General features: G+C 33.8%; 1 protein-coding gene across 1 annotated transcript in view; it reads left to right on the top strand.

The window, feature by feature from the left end:
* LOC106458433 (alpha-scruin-like) overlaps window positions 1-17,756 on the top strand; it is a 154,415-nt gene that overhangs the window by 124,496 nt on the left and 12,163 nt on the right. The gene's annotated exons all lie outside the window — the stretch shown is intronic.

The raw sequence follows: 17,756 nt of genomic DNA on the forward strand, positions 1-17,756 counted from the left end.
ACTTATAATATTTTTAACATACACTTTCATTAATATACATAGAGATATTTTAACATAACATTTTATAAAACATTGGTATTTACTGAATAAGAGAGAATAGTAAAGTTTACTTACAATGGGGTTGTATTCGGGAACCGAATAACATTAGAAACCTTCATATTGCCCAAGAGAACACTTCAGAGTGACTTTTCTAACTTCCAGAGGAACTTTCTGATTCCTGGAAAAACTGATTTTTCAGCCCCTGACATGGGTTTATAAAGCAGATTTTCTGTGTATTATCTCGATCATCTAAATAAAACACAGCATCACCCGCAAGTAGTCCTGCAATCCTATTGGATGCTTTAGGGGAATCCCCGAGCTATTCCAAAACTATAACCAGAACTCTGAAGTAATTGTTTACAGTTAGGTTGTGTTAGCAGGTCACCTATTTAATTGTACTACTACACCCATGAGCACATCACATAACCCGCACACTTTCTCACACACTTCATTCAAATCACAAATACTGTCAATCTGTCTTTTGTTGATAAAAGTTTCTGTCCTTCCACATAGCTTATTTCTGGACTCGTTACTGTGTGACTGTCTGTTTTCATCATTTGGTTTTTCGTCACTTCATTTATTTATTACTTCTGGTCACTGTCTATTAATTTTTGTTATTTCTCGAACTTTTTATATACCTAATAATTTTGCCTATCAATTTCGACTATTACCAACATTTAATAATCAACTATCCTGGCCAATTGGTTATATCGAATCAATTTTATAATCATCTAAATAATCAAGTTATACCCTGATTAGATGGGGCCTACTCATTCAGTTCTACTATTTCAGTAGCTTCTGAATATTCAGACAAATCATTATTGCCTCATTTTGTTATTTACTTTTTTCTAGCTTTACATAGCCCATCTATTGCCATTAACTTTAATAAAGCCAATTTATCTCTTTTGATATACAACATAATGCTTACTAGTATTACTACTAAGCATAAGTTTATCATTACTGAGTTAGATAATTTCTAATTATCTAACCTTTGCTTTCCAGCTGTGGCTCATAATTGATCTAATGCTGTTGGAAATCCTTAACACTTAACCCTGACTTTCTAAGAGGTAAATGTTAAGTGTCCTTTAATATATCTGTTAGTTCTCTAATATCTGTCTCTATATCTATAATCTGAATTAACTGTAATTTTTAGTTAGTAGTTCTTGTAATTCTGGAATCCTTATATTTAGTCTAGTCCCTATGTATTTAGTTTCACTTCTAAAATTAGACGGGAAGGTGATGCCTTGACCATAAGCTGAACAGTTTCTAGCTAATTTTAGGTAACCACTACTGTTTAACTTAATTATTCTAGTATGGTAATCAAATTGATGTACGTTTGACTTTGGGCATACAACTGATAAAGTAAGTTCGTCTTTAACGTTAAATAACCAAGTTCCTGGGGTTCTAGTTTTATAAAAATAGAATGGTTTAGGAATAATTATTCTTTTCTCACATAATTCAGATATTCTATTCTTAATTCCTGTGAATATCACATAATTACAAGTTACAATAGGTACTGAATAAATACTTGAGTTAGGAGCACAAACCCTGATAGGTCCATCTATGCAATTTATCATGTCTTCTTCTGTCATTTCAAGATATGTATGTTGATCACTCGAGACAACAATGTGTGGTTTATAGTTTTCTATACTTAAAGCTAATGAATGATTTATTGTTATTGGTAAGGATATAATCTTATATAGTTTAAACATTCTGTCAGTTGCTTTTAATGATATTTCTATAAACATCCTTAGAGTATCCTTAACAGTGGCTGTCTTCACGTCACCCCATGTATAATACATATAAATTTGGTCACTATGAGTAGGTATTACAAACTAAGTGTGGAGGTAATCTCCTTTCAGTTTCGTCTAACACTTTCTAATTTACTTGGTGGTAAAAAGTATAAGCTTAGCTTTTTATCTACAGCTACATATAATGCTTGTATTAACTTAGCCAACTCTGTCCTGCTACTTCCTATGGTAAAAGATAACTGTTGAAGATTGTTTTGGATCTTAGTGTTAAAAACTAGCATTTCCATTCCTGCTTTATCTAACTCATTTTGTCTTACTCTAGTGTGTATTAATGCATTAGTAATGTTTACTGAAGCTTTAGATACTTTTCTAATTTCTTGGTCATGTAATTCAATCGTCTGATTTAATTAATTCATTTTAGTTGCCTGTTTTCCTATTAAATGAATCATTTCTTTAAATACATGTCTCTGTCATTCTACCTTTTCATTTAAGTCTTGTAAATCGTCAGCGGTTGCTGTTCCAAATAGAAATTTTAGAATACTTCCACCTGCATTTATCAAACCTCGTCTCTGTCTAGTTCTGTCAGATATAGATACACTATCCTTAATATTTTTTAATTCTAGTAATATTTCACCTATCTCATCATAATATTGTCTAATTAAGGTCTTGTAATTTTCAATTACTCCTTCCTGTAATATCCTAGCTAACTGTAAGATAGCTGTCCCTTTATTTCTCATGTGAAATAATGTCACATTCGCTAAACCTTCTTCACTAAAACTGACATGAGTTTTTACATTCAGTGATTTCTCAAACAATAACAACTTTTCTTGTAATCTCCTCAGTAACCTAACATACTGTGGAAATGTTATATCTTCCACAATTATCCATTTATCACCAGATAATATGAAATTACCTTCTTCAACAAAGATTACACCTACCTTGTTTTCTACTGACACAATACTCACATTCTGTTCTGTTCCAGTCTTCGTCAGCAACAGTATAATAATCCCAATAAACCTAAAGATATATATACTAAATAATATGATTAGTTATAATACTTATATAATATCTAAATATTTTTAACATATAACAAATATGGGTATATTTCTTGTTCTATTTTTCTTATTTACAACTTTGCAAGTAACCTATCATGTTATTAAAAGCATTAATAACACTGGTTTGTAAGATACAGTGTTAACTGTATTTATGTTACTCTTAGGTTTATGTACGACTACTTGTGGATTAAATCGTACTCGTTTCTTTTGTCGAGTATGAGTCACTTCCGGTTGAGTTGATATAAAACCTTGTGATCTAAGATTATAATCATGGGCCACTACATCAGCTTGTGTCATTAATGGGGTACTAGGGATATTATCCTCAGTTATTTGGTTACTATCCTCATTGTTACCAGTAATAACTGGGGTATCTTCTATTGTTATTAACTTATCACCTAGTATTATGTTATTATCATGTTATAATACTCTCGGTATTTCTGGTTCGGGTTCTATTCTTTCTTCTTCTTCATAAAAAGATGAATCAAACTCATTCAAGTTATCAGCCTCTTCCAGAATACCCTTATCTTGTTCTGTTTGATTGGTTTCTTCTTCTACACACTCGTATTGATGAGGCTTATAATCCTTTACCTTGTTTACATGTACTAACTATATTCTTTTCATAGATTTCTTGAATTTCCAAATTAACTAGACTAGTCTGTTTCAAGACTATAAAAGGACCTTTCCATAACTTTGCTAACTTTTTAGTATTTTCTTTTTTAACTATTGGGGTATATATCAACACTTTATCCCCTGACTTTATATCACTAACCAGTGCCTTTTTATCTACTTGCCTTTCTCTACCTTCAGCAGCTTTAGTTAAATGTTCATTAGCTAACTCAAATGCTATTTGCATTCTCTGTAGTAATTCTGCCTTATAGTCATAAGCTATCACATGACTATTTTCCTTAGGAGCTAATATCTCTTGCATAGGTAATATAACATCCCTACCATGCAATAAAAAGAATGGACTTTCCTGAGTTGACTCGTTCTCAGCACTTCTATATGCTAACAGTAACAAGGGAATCTGCTCATCCCAAGTTTTCTGATCCTTCTCACAATATTGAGAGATCATATCTAATATGGTTCTATTAAATTTCTTTACTAAAACATTAGCAGCTGGATGATAAGCGGTGGTTTCGATTTTATTCACACCTAATAATTCACAAACTTCCTTCATTAACTTAGAAATTAAGTTACTACCTCTATCTCTTAATAGATATTGAGGTATACCATGTCTTGCTATTATGTTGTTTACAAAAGCTTTAGCTATTGTTTCTGCTTTCTGATCAGGTAAGCATATAGCCTCAGGAAACCTGGTTAAGTAGTCTGCAAATACTAACATGTAATTGTTTCCTGTGTAGGACGTAGGCAATGGGCCTAATATGTCCATAACTACTAGCTGAAAAGGTGTTGTTAAACTCGGCATTCTTTATAAAGGAGCGTTCTTCAAATGCGGACTGGTTTTTCATTTCTGAAATTCTAAGCATGATTCACAGTACTCTTTAATATCCTTCCACATGTTTAACCAAAAGAACCTTCTGCTTATTCTACAATATGTTTTAGCAAAAGCTAAGTGTGCTGCAAAAGGCGTGTCATGATATGTTTTCATGACCTTTGTTCTCAATTTAACTGGTACAACTATTTGTAAAGACCTACTGTTCTTAATTTTTTTACATAAAATATCGGAATCTAACATGTATTCTGTTTCTTCTCCTTATGTTACTTTATTGCGCAAGTTATTTATTTCCAGATCTTTCTTTTGCTCACTAATTACATGATCTAAGTTCCAAATTACGTCTAATTCGTTTTCATGTTCAGATTGTACTTCTTTTATCTGATTGATTGTTTTTCTATAGTTTCGTTATTTTCTACTCTGATTCTACTTAGAGCATCTACGTTAGAATGTTTTCTACCTGGTCTATGTATTATTTCAAAGTCATAATCTTGTAGTAATAAAGACCATCTAGCTAATCTAGAAGAGGGGTCTTTTAATGTCATTAACCATTTTAATGGTGCATGATCTGTAATAATGGTAAACTTTCTGCCGTATAAATAGCAACGGAAAGTTTTAATTCCATGTACTACAGCCAAGCACTCTTGTTCTGTAACTGAGTAATTTACTTCAGCTTTTCCTAACTGTCTGATTTGATAAGCTATAGGGTGTTCTTTGACATTTTCATCTAACTGTGATAAAACTGCACCTACAGAAAACCTGAAGCATCTGTACTTAAGATAAATTCCTTACTGAAATCTGGCTAGCTTAGGATTGGTGATTTTAATAAAGCTTCTCTCAGTTTTTCGAATGCTTCCTGTCTTTTATCTGTCCACTGAAATTTTGTTTCTTTCTCAGATAATTCCGTTAGAAGTTTTGTCAATAGAGCAAAATGTGGTATAAATCTTCTATAGAATCCTAAAAATGCACGAATATCTTTTACTGTTTTAGGTACTGGATAATTTCTACAGACTTCTAACTTTTTAGGGTCTGGTTGTACACCATCTGCGGTCACCAGATGACCTAAGTGTTCTACCTCACTTTTTAAAAAACTGACATTTGCTTGATTTAAGCTTTAAGTTTGCCTTTCTTAACCTATCGAATACATGTCTTAGCCTCTCTAAGTGCTCTTCAAAACTTGCAGCGAACACTATAACATCGTCTAAGCACAACATCCATTAACCTCTGGAATGTTGATGGGGCATTGCATAAGCCAAAAGGCATTCTGTTAAACTGGTATTTACCTGAAGGTAATACAAAAGCAGTTTTAGCTTTATCTTCCTCTTCTATTTCTACTTGCCAATATCCACTTTATAAATCCATAGATGAAAAGTATTTACTTTTACCTATACTATCCAAGGTTTCTTGAATATTAGGTAATGGATAAATGTCTTTGACTGTTACTCCGTTCACTTTATGAAAATCCACACAGAACCTTAATTTTCCATCCTCTTCAGGAACTAATACAACTGGAGATGCATACGAACTACTGTTATCCTCTATTACACCTTGTTCAAGCATCTCTTTTACACTCTTTTAATTCAACCCTATGTTTTTCAGGCACTCTATAAGGTATCTGTGATATAGGCTTATTATTATTTAACACTATTTTATGTTTAACCTTATTTGTATAACCGTTAGAGTCATTTTCTCCTACAAATAGATATCTATATTCTTCTAACAAATTTATCAAACTTTGTTTATGTTTTTGTTCTACATTTCCTAAGATAGAATCCCAGTCTATCCTACTTTGTTGTGCTTGCTTATTCACATCATTAACGTTATGCTGTCCTATCACAGTTAACTGTTCTCTACTACTAGCCTTACTTACTATTATGTTCTTAGGTAAGATTACTTTTCTTCATTCACATTTAACACTTTTACAGGCACTGTGTCTCTCTCGGACACTTTATTAATACTAGCAGCTATATAAACTCCTGTTTCTTCTATTTCGATAGGCTCAACTAGCACCTCTTCATTATACTTAAAGTCATTTACTTTAGCTTCAACTATAAATTGACTTCTTGCAGGGACTTCAGTTAGTTTATCTAACTGCACAGGAACTCTTTCTTTCAAACACTCCTGTTGGGATGCTCTGTTGCTTATGTTAGGCATAAGTGTAGAGTCATCTGAGGGGTTTGAATTATTATTTTTCTGTTTTAAAGGCTTATTTACTAACTTATTCTGCCTTATCTTACTATCACTCACCTCATCTTTATGACTTCTGCTAGATTTAGTGTTCTTCTGTGCAGTCCTATTCTTTGGCTTTCTGTTAGAACTTCCTTTATGACACTTCTTATTCTTACTCCTCCAACTTTGTTGTGTGTCGCTACACTCTATTAAGAGGTCAGTGCTTTCGTATTTTGATGATTGATCCTTAGCCTTCTAATGCTAGCATTAGGCATCTGACTATTAGTCAGTGAGAAGGTATCACGTGTCTCAACTGTTGCACATAAGTTCGAAGGCTCAAGTCCTTCAAACTTAACACCTCTGTTTCTATATGTAGCTTACTTTGGGTAAGAGATATTTCAGTGTCATAAGTTCTTAAGAAATCTTGCCCTATAATACCATCTGTATTTAAGTCTATCTGCTTACAGATATAAAATGAGTTTTTTAACTCTAAGTTTCCTACTTACATTTGCATATTATATCTACCTAACGTTTTAACATGATGTCCTGTTATAGAAGTTAAAATACTTCTAGAAACTTCTTTCCCGGTATTATCTAATAATGTCAGATTATTGTCTACTAATACAGAACTTAGTAGCGATGATCAAGCACCTGTATCAATCAATAACCGACATATTATACCTTCTACTTCAACTTTAACTATTGGTGATACTTCATTAAGACTATGAATACTTGATCGCTTATCCCAAACTGCTGGAACTACCTCTACTTTCACTCTGTAATCCTGGTGGGGATTACATTTATTGAACCCGTAATGAAAGTAGGGTTATAGTTTATATTGGGAAGCTTTCCTCTGTAAGCTCCAGCCTTTGGGGCTTTTGTGTTTTCAGCCTTCCATGGGCTTTGTGTCCAACTTTGCCACAATTAAAGCACTGGAAGCCATCAGGCTTACTTTGTGTATTAGACAGATTAGCCTTGCTAGACTTGTTAACTGCATTTATAGCAGAATGCTTAGGCTTATAGATCTGCTTTTCTCGTAGCTCTTCTTGAGTACCTACTTCAATTAAATCCAGTAAAGTTGCTTGAGGAGTATTTGCTTCACTTACATATTCTCTAGCTACATTACTGTATAGCCCTCGTTCATACTCAGATTTTAGAGTATCTTGCAACATATCCTGGCTTGGATGTGCATAAGCCCTGCGCAATCTATTACCTAACTCCTGTAGCTTATGTCCAAAAACTCAGATGGATTCGCCACATTGTTGATATAGGTTGTGCATTTCTGTTAAGATTACATTAGTAGTTTCTTGTGCTCTATACTCTTCCATTAGCTTATGCACTTGATATTGATAGTCTCTTCTTTCATGCAGCCCACCATAAGCCTTAATGTAACGTTTAACTTCTCCTGCTGTTCTTAGATGTAATGTATCAGCTTTCTGGGCATCAATCCAACCCAATATTCTAGCTGCTTTCGACATCCTTATTTGCACTACCATGATACAGTGGTATAGCACTTGTTAAATGTGTAGCACTGGTCCTATTTGTGCAGATTGCTTCTCTGCAACTTTGTGGTTAGCATCAGCCCTTCTATCAACTCTAGGGCGTGCACCACCCTCTTCTGTAGTCGTATCTACACCAGCAGTAGCCATAACTACTTATTTCTAACTTACACTACTTATAGTACTTTGGCTGACTTTCTTACATTTTCTGTCTTTCTTTACTCTAACCAACCTGTTGTTAACTACTCCAAAAATCCACGAGACTGCGCCAGCTGTAATGAGTAGCGCCCTGGTGGGCTTAATTGTTGGAGTTTCAATTAAAACTACTCTTTACACCAAATTTATTTATTGGGGGATTTGTGGTGACGAGTGGAGCCACAAGTCGCTAACTAGAGGTAGTTTACAATTAGACTAAAGAATTAGAGTCTCAGGCCAATGGTGAACACTTACAATAACTTTTATTAATCATTGTTAATAAAACAAAACTTCGTTTATGACAAACAAACATAAAATGTTTTTTAACTCGATTAAAATGCTTATAATATTTTTAACATACACTTTCATTAATATACATAGATATATTTTAACATAACATTTTATAAAACATTGGTATTTACTGAATAAGAGAGAATAGTAAAGTTTACTTACAATGGGGTTGTATTCGGGAACCGAATAACATTAGAAACCTTCATATTTCCCAAGAGAACACTTCAGAGTGACTTTTCTAACTTCCAGAGGAACTTTCTGATTCCTTGAGGAACTGATTTTTCAGCCCCTGACATGGGTTTATAAAGCAGATTTTCTGTGTATTATCTCGATCATCTAAATAAAACACAGCATCACCCGTAAGTAGTCCTGCAATCCTATTGGATGCTTTAGGGGAATCCCTGAGCTATTCCAAAACTATAACCAGAACTCTCAAGCAATTGGTTACAGTTAGGTTGTGTTAGCAGGTTACCTATTTACTTGTACAACTACACCCATGTGCTGTAAGTGATATTGCCTCAAAGCACCAATATCGCTTGCTAAACCAAACTTTTCTGTAGCTTTCCTAGTTCTAAAGGGTTGAGGTCAACCATTCGTCAACCTGTCACAAGCTCTAGTACACTCATCTAGTTTCTGGGCAACATTCTTCGTACATAGCTTAACCTTGTTTTTCTAGTTCATCCACGTTTCTTAGTTGTTTAAAAAAAGACAACTACTAATTTAACTTTATTCTTAAACTTTCTAAATTAATAAAAACTCCTAAAAACATCGAAGCGATTGTAAATTCCCTCGAAAATAACCCAATTGCTTCACAAACATTTGAGTTTCTAATTCGTACAAAACTATAAATGTTGTAATGTGGGCATCATAAAATGTATTCAGACCAAACCCAGAAGGCCATGTACCACATGACACACGAATACTGACGTTTAAGCTTTTTTTTTAATATTTAATTTCAAATTAGAAAGTGTTACTGTTATTAGTATTTATTACATTGCTTATACATATAAACACATATTTCAGAACTATTAGCTTTAAATTGTAATTGAAATTAGATTTGAAAATGTTACAATAAAAAAATTAATTTTGTCTCACCTTGAACTTTTGAATTACTGGATAATTTATTAACAGAACTTCCAAATTTTCCATAATGAATTCCTTGGACTTGGCTACTCTTGTTCATGTATCAGTTGCTGAATGATGACAATCCATTTGTATGCATAGTCGTCTTGTTTCCAGTTTTGAATCAGAGGGCCATAAAGTTTAATAAATATGAGATTTGTCACATGGTTGAATAACAGCCTAGACCTTGTTACCATAATGATAAGGTTTATGCCGCTGAAGCCTCATTCACAATCAAAAGAACTGTATAGGATAACTTTTGAACAACAGATTAAAGTGTTCAGATCTGTTGGAATATGGTGCCCACAGTTATCTAGAAAGTCTCAGTATGCTTTAATTGTTTCTGAAAATCACAATCTGAAACATTTGCAAGGGACTCATATTTCCTTTTCTCCAAAGCCTGGATTTACCTCTGCTGGCCACTCATTGACTTCTAAGGTACAGAGCTCAGAAATTATGTTTGAAATGGAATTAGAAGTGCCTGACCATGATCCAGTTGGTTTATGAGAACAAGTTGGTATGAATAACCATTGTTTCATATTTTTTATGATACTGGTTAAAAATTGACCATGATTGATTGAAACAATCTTTTTGTTATCTGTCAGTGTTATTGATGCAAGCATCATTTCCTTAATGGCATTCTCTGCTTCTAAGACCCTTTTACCCTTGCATTCCTTCTCAAAATTGTATACTGCAACAAATTAACTTGTCTGCATAAACTATAGTAATATCCCTTTTCTGTAAGACTTTGGAAAGAGGAGATTATTGAATAATACATCATGCATAAATGCCAGATCAAGAAGAAATTATTTCGATGAAATGCATATATAAATCCCACTGAAAGTGCATTGGTCCACTTTTGATCAATTTTTATCAGTGCAACTATTAACAGACTTGAAATTATAACACAGAGAAATATAGCCTTTCCAAACAGCTGAAACAGTTCTGAATGAATTGCATCCCATCTAGTTCCCAACACATGTCCAATTTTTTTATCTCTTCATCAAGCTTTGCTGCACACATTTCTCTTTGGTTCTTAGGAGATTGACTTTATAAAGAGTACCGTTTGTCCATAAATGAACGAAAATCATTAACACCACGTACTTCGGAAATTGCATTTCCAACTTACAATTCCAAGCGATGATTTATGCAATGCCAAACTATAATATTAGGGTACTTTGCAACATCCACTGAGCCACACCAGATTTTTTTTTTCCTAGCATTACTCTGTTGCCATCATCGGTAAAAGCAACAAGATTGCTCTAAAGATAATTATAATCAAACCCATTCACACCGAGACAAGTAAGTGTTCGTTTTTTGTTTTTGCCATTTGATCAGGCAATTCTACAAAATGTGTATCATTTGACTTGTCCTTTGCACATTTTAAATGGACTACCATCAAAGTAGTTTTGCTACTAAGAGTGGTGGACTTGTCTATCACAAAGCTATTTTTCCTTTTATTTCGAGGATGCATTTGCAGACTTTCAATCTCATTTCTTGTGTTACATGGTCATTTATATTAGTAGCACCAAATTGCGAATGCAAACCTTCTGGAATTTCTGTACCATTTAATTCTTGCAACTGCAACAGATCAAAATGGCCAGATTAAAGTTTATAATTTTGGGTATATGATATGCAGTTCTAAAAATTTTGCAGGTTGCCTCTACTTCAGATTTATTTAAACGATCCACAATAGTTTGAAGTTGTTGTTCCCTTACACTCTGAAGAATTTTTATAACATTGTTGTATGACTACGTCTTTGATTGAATTAGAATTTTGTTTCTCAAGGATGTTGTGCAGACCATGTGTTGCAGTTGAAAGAAACTGCACTGAACTCCATTTTTTGGAAAAAGTAGCACCTTGTGATTTAAATGGGCCTAGATTAAATTTTTCTAGAATCACTCACAAGCCACGAGTAAGCTTTTTTCTTATCTTCCCAAACTTTATGCCATGCAGACTTCAGTTCATCATTTTTGATCCAGTTGTATGTTGTCCTGCCAATGTTACTTCACTGAAATTTGTTGTATGACTAGAAGTAGCACGTGGAATTACTTTTACGCATTCAATACCACTCACGCAATCACTTGCACAAGTTGCACTTTCTTCCATTTCTTCTGTTAGTTTTGTTTTTTTAGTGAAAAATGATGGCAGGGATATTTGTTTATGTTTTTCACTCCTTTTTTAAGGCAATGATGTATTTCTGTTTTTTTTTTTAGATAAAAGAAAGTGTGATTAGCAAGAAGGCTAAGCTAGAAATACTAGCTAAACCAAAATGGGTCATATTTATATTACTGGAAACTAAGCATTTATTGGTTACTGTATAAGTATAGGAAACAGGATGCTCATAAGCTCTTACACGCTTTTACACCTTTACCGCTAAATCACGACCACTCCAGGAGGATAACTAACAATCAAATACTTAACAAGTTTATTGTATCAGATCAAACTTTGTACAGGGCCATATCGTAAATATTTTCTCTCAGTTTTATATGGTACTTTAGACAATCATTGTACTACAAACAAGCCTATGTCTTTGAAGCTGGGAAAATTGCTGTCGATGGTGTCAAAGTACAGTGTCATCTAAACAGTCTAATCCCATGAGTGGTGATTCATTACTTTATTTTTGAAAGGTTTCTATTCCAGCTGCTAACAATAAAATAAACATAAAAAATAGGTGTGAAAGGATTAGAAGTAGAAATTCTCAGGAGATTTGTTTTGGAATTTTGTGGTCTATAATGAATAGTCCTGACAGAGCAATTCATTTTGTTTCATCTAGTTTCCATATCAGTTGCTAACAAAATAATAACTACAGAAAATATGTTTGAAAAGGTGAGAAGTATAAACTCTGACCATAAGTTTTTTGGAACTTTGTGATCAATAGTAATAGAACTACACATTTTATTTTGCAGTTTCTCCTTTCATTATACTTTGATTACTTGCGTACAACCTGGATGAAAGGGTTAATGATTCTTTCTCTTCTTTCTTCTAAGGGTGGGCAAAACTCGAGAACAGTGTTCTGGCTAAAAATAGAAAAAAAAGTAAGAGAACGACCTTTCCATATGTTCCTACAACACTGCCTGGCATTGGTATTAATTTAGCAATATTGTTGCAATAAACCAGTGAACCTTTTTGCAAAAAGTGTGGTATAAAGTCTTTCTCATTATTTCTGTACCAGTAAAATTATTGTCCCTGGAGAAAGTAAGTTCTTAGCCCAAAGTCTGGACCCCAAAATCTCTGAAGAATCCTTTGGAAGGCCTAAATCTCTCACCAAATCATTAAATTTACCTTGTGTGAAAAGTTGTGGTTCACCAGACGTTTCAGATTGAAAACAATCCCTGTCATCATTTGTATTGACATCACATTCAGAATCAGATGAAACTATCAAGAGTCTCCGGTGGAGTAGGTACAGGTACAGGTACATCAAGTCCACGAGCAACAGGTTTTATAGCAGATTGAAGGTTTGAATAAAAATTTTCTTTTTATTTCGGGTGTTGTAGCCTTACACATTACATGAGCAAACATAGCAGTCATCTCCGTGGTTTCTAGGCTCATGCCAGACCATTGGAATTCCAAAAGGCAAAGACTTTTTCTTACCTTTAGTCCATTGTCTCAGCTCTTCAACACAAACAGTGCAAACTTTGTGCAGAGCCCATGATTTGTCTTGATCCCCAAGCTGTATTCCAAAATACACGTAATATGCTTTTCTGACGAATTCTATAATGTTTTGTCTTTGTTTCTTGACCACAAATATAAAAGAATATATTTGGGTCATTTACACAACCTCCTGTTGCCATAGTGACAAATAAATAATATTCAAAAGAAAAAATAATGTCAAAGTGCACGCACAAACAAATACTATCCAGAAATTACACATCACACAGCCTGTTTACCGTTTATGCACTGGTGGTGTGTTTCTCGTGGGTTATAGAACAATCAATAAGACTCTTATGTCTTAATTAGCCTAGAGAAATCTATAGCAAGTGGTTGTCAACATTTTAATCATAGCAAAGTGTGACCCAATATCAATGAAAATGATTCCTTTATGTAAAAGTACATATGGTGTTTTGTGAAAAATCTGTACATGATGAAGAAAAATGTACATGATTTTCTGGTGGAAAATTTTCAAGACAATAAAAACATTGCAGGCCTGTGTTATATATGGTCTTTGTTTTTGTGAGAGGAGTTTTGTACATTTGATTATTGACTGCAAACTTTTGTTTATATAAATCTGGATGTTTCTTTTCATGTTTGTCAACTGTTTTGCAGTTATTTCAGTCAAAGCAAGGGGAATATAGATCCTGAAAGGATTCCTGGAAATAATCTGCTTAAAGATTTGCTTTCTCTAAGTCAGTTTTAGCTGTAAGGTTGTCGTATTTGATGTGGTGGAACATTTTGCTATTGGTTTTCTCAGAAATTAGTGATTTGAATTTTGAAAGGTTTTAGGATTATCTTATGCATTATCAAGGCTATTGCTGAAGTTGAACCACTTAATTTCTTTATGTATTTTTATGTTTCATTTTATTTGTGAATGTATTTTATTAATTTTAGGTTTTAGTGAAGTATCCCATGTAGTTATCAGTAATTGCCTAAGTTTACATTCTAAGATAATTGAATGTAATTCAAGAGTGAGTTTCCAGTGATTGCTATGGTGTCTTCTAGAGGTTGTGGGGATTACTTTTTCTATAGCTTTGTTTATGGGTAGTGTAAGTTGATCAGCATTGTTATCCAATTGCATTTTGTTTTCTATTCTTGTGATTATTGGTGGAAGAAGTGTCAACAAATGTGTTAAACTCCTTCCAGTTAGCATCTATGTTGTTATAAGCTGGTGGGAATTCTAATATTGGATATGGTAAGTTTGACTGAAGTATAAATGAAATGGGGAAGTGATTGCTAGAAAGTTCAGGGTAAACTTTAAAACACTTAGATTTTGGAAGTAATGAGTTTGATATAATAATGTAATCTAAAACTTCACATGTGTCATTCTGTGAGTTGTACCTAGTTGGTGTATTCATGTTAATTACATGCATATTATTATTTTCTAGTAGTTAGTGAAGTAAAGAGTCTCTACTATTTATGCAACTGCTAAAGTGATCTGTGTGGGGGGCATTTAAATCTCCTATAATTATTGGTTTAGGGTGTTTATTTATACAAGTTGTTTGAGGTGGAGCCATATATGGCCACTATTGGTATGACATTGGCATTATCTAAATTGATATTACAAAATATGCTTTCATTTGTTGTTGAGATGGACTCTCTTCTATTGATATAATGTTTGCTAAATTATCTTAAAAAGGACTGCTATACCTCTAGTGTTATTTGTTTCAACTGGGATTGAGTAAGATTTAAACCCCAGGATAGTGCCACTTGTTTCTTTTTTGGCTAATGTTTCAGAAATTATGATTATATATCTGCATTGGAATTGCTGTTGAGATCATGAAGCTCAAGTTTCTTGGCGTTAAATGTACCTTGAATATTTATATGTAGTATTTTTAAGTTGTGTCTTAATTTGCTGCTTTGCATTTACGGGTTTCTATGTGTAGCATTATGTGGTATGGCTTAAGCAAGTTAAGGTGGAAGCATGCCATTGACTTAGCATAATAGACACAAATTCTCTCTAACCTATATATATGAATAGGTTGACATCATTAGTTTGACACAACTCACTGAATTGAAGGTAGAGTCCAATGGGATCTATATATGTTACTCAGTACTGTGCTGTCCTGCCATGTTTGCCACATCTGATATCATCTTTGAATTCTGGATACAGTACAAGGAAGCTGGATCATTCCATTTGTTCTTTGCTTTTCTTTAAAGTTCTTGGACATAATTCATTTTGCATTGTTACAAGATCTGACCAGACAGATTCTATGACATCTCCATGCTCCTTCAGAAAGTTGCAGAAGTGTAACATATGGAAAGTGAGGGCAAGCAATGGATCTAATCATTTATAATTTATAAAGTGCTTTCCACCTAAAGTCCCTTCAGCAAGTACATCAATGTTTATCTAGTGGTCTATTCAATTCTGCTAGAATGATTGAGAAATTCTAATTATGCTAACTGAATATGAAATGCTTCATAAAATAAGAACATATTATCGTACTTGGGTGATTCTTCATTTTGGATCTGCATTGCTGGCTAAGCAGTTGCAGGGTCATAATTTATGGTTTTGTACTTCTTGCCTCACTCTTTGGCAAGATTTTATGAGATCCTCATTGTTTCTGTAGTATGTCCAGATTATGCCTGCTGTAGTAGAAGGTCTTCAGTTCCACAGTTATTCCATCCAACCCACATTGACTTTGCATCAAACACACCAGTGGAAATCATCTACAGCATTGGCATTTTATGAAGTAGGCAGTGTCTTGATGGGAAAGTCAAATTGGTTAATTTTTGGTATTTTTTTCTGTATGGTTCTATGTATCTTTGGTTTCTATCTGTGGATGTGTGATTCCATAGGAAATATGACTTCAAGTGACAAAGTGGTATGTGGGGGAAATGGATGAAGATTCAGGTTTGAGAACATTATGGACACAGATTTTGGATATGTCATGGAGTGTGCCCAATCCTGAGAGTATTTCATGGTTTCATCATAGTTATCCCACGATTATTGTTCATAACCCTGGTTGACAATGCAACTTGTCAAAAGTGTAGCAATTTCTGTTTGTCACTGATGTTGCTAAATTTGTCTCTAGTGCTTCTGCATTATGGTAGCTTAATGTGCGCCAAAATGATTTAGGATGTTGAGTAACTTTGGTGCGTGGGATAAGTTGGCTAATTAGATAGAAAAGTGGCTGGATGGAAGAAAGCAGGGGGCTGTTATAAATGGAGTTCAGTCAAATTGGATTAATGTCACAAGTGGTGTACCTCAGGGCTCAGTCTTAGGACCTTTACTCTTTCTAATTTACATTATTTACATACATGAAGGAATAGTCAATAAATTACTTAAATTTATTGATGATATTAAGACTTTGGGTGTTGCTGGCTGCAAGAAGGATGCTGCTGCTTTACAAACATTTAGTGAGTTGAGCGAATAAATGGCAGATGGGTTTTAGTTATAATAAATGCAAGATAATGCATGTAGGCTATCATAATTTAAATTATAAGTATAATTTAGATGGGAATAACCTTAACAGTGTTATGAAAAGAAGGGATGTTGGTTTTCTGGTTGATCAGTCTCTTAAACTATCCAAGCATTAGGTTGTATCTACAGAAATATTGAATATCAGTCTAAAGAGGTTATAAAAAGAAAACAGAACTACAACAATATAAGGGAACAGTACACATGAAGCATGCCAAAAGTATTGTTAAATGAGTTAGTAATGGTAAAAGTTAAAAAATAAATAAATAATAGAAAAAAAAATTAAATGTATTATATGGGCCAGGTATTGTACCTGTTAATGGAAGGGCATCTGAATTGAATCAAAAGAGATTCCTTCAATTCTCTGTCAATAAAATTGTCATAAGTCTAAAATTTTCAATTGATAAAGTGTCTCATTGATTGAAAAAGACAAATGGAGTTAAAACCACATAGCATACAATCTGGAGACCCAACAACCATCTGGTTTAAATCAATGCATTTCTTTCTGGCAGATTTCTAGTTTCCATCTTTTATTTAAATTATAATTGCTATCTGTTTTATATTTTCATGATTTGTAATTTTTATGTACACATCGTGGTCACAAGTAAATAGACACCACCTTTTCAGAAAAAATGAAAATTTTCAGTCATATTCACATGAATTGATATATTTATAATTTAAATAATATCTAGTAGATCTTCCTTTCGCTTTGTGCAGTTCGTTGATCCTTTGGGGCATTGTGAGAATCATCTCGTCAATTTTAGATTGTGGGATTTTTGCCCACCCTTGCTTCAAAACTTGGAGTAGATCGCTCTTCGAAGTTGGTTTTTTTGGTTGTTTCTTGACTTGCCGGTCGAGTATGGCCCAGAGGTTTTCGATGGGGTTCATGTCAGAAGATTGGCTCGGGCAGGGCAACTTCTGGATACCATTTTCTTCCTGCCACTTTTGGGTGTTTTTAGCAGTGTGACACGGTGCTCCGTCTTCCTGGAACAACGTTGTGTTCTTGTCCACGAAACCCGAGGAATAAAGTGGCAAGACGTATATTTCGACGTATTTTGCAAAATTTATATTGCCGACGCACTCCACTAATCTCGATCTCCCACCAAC

This window comes from Limulus polyphemus, unplaced genomic scaffold, assembly GCF_000517525.1.
Source record: "Limulus polyphemus unplaced genomic scaffold, Limulus_polyphemus-2.1.2 Scaffold463, whole genome shotgun sequence".
NCBI classification, from domain to species: Eukaryota; Metazoa; Arthropoda; class Merostomata; order Xiphosura; family Limulidae; genus Limulus; species Limulus polyphemus.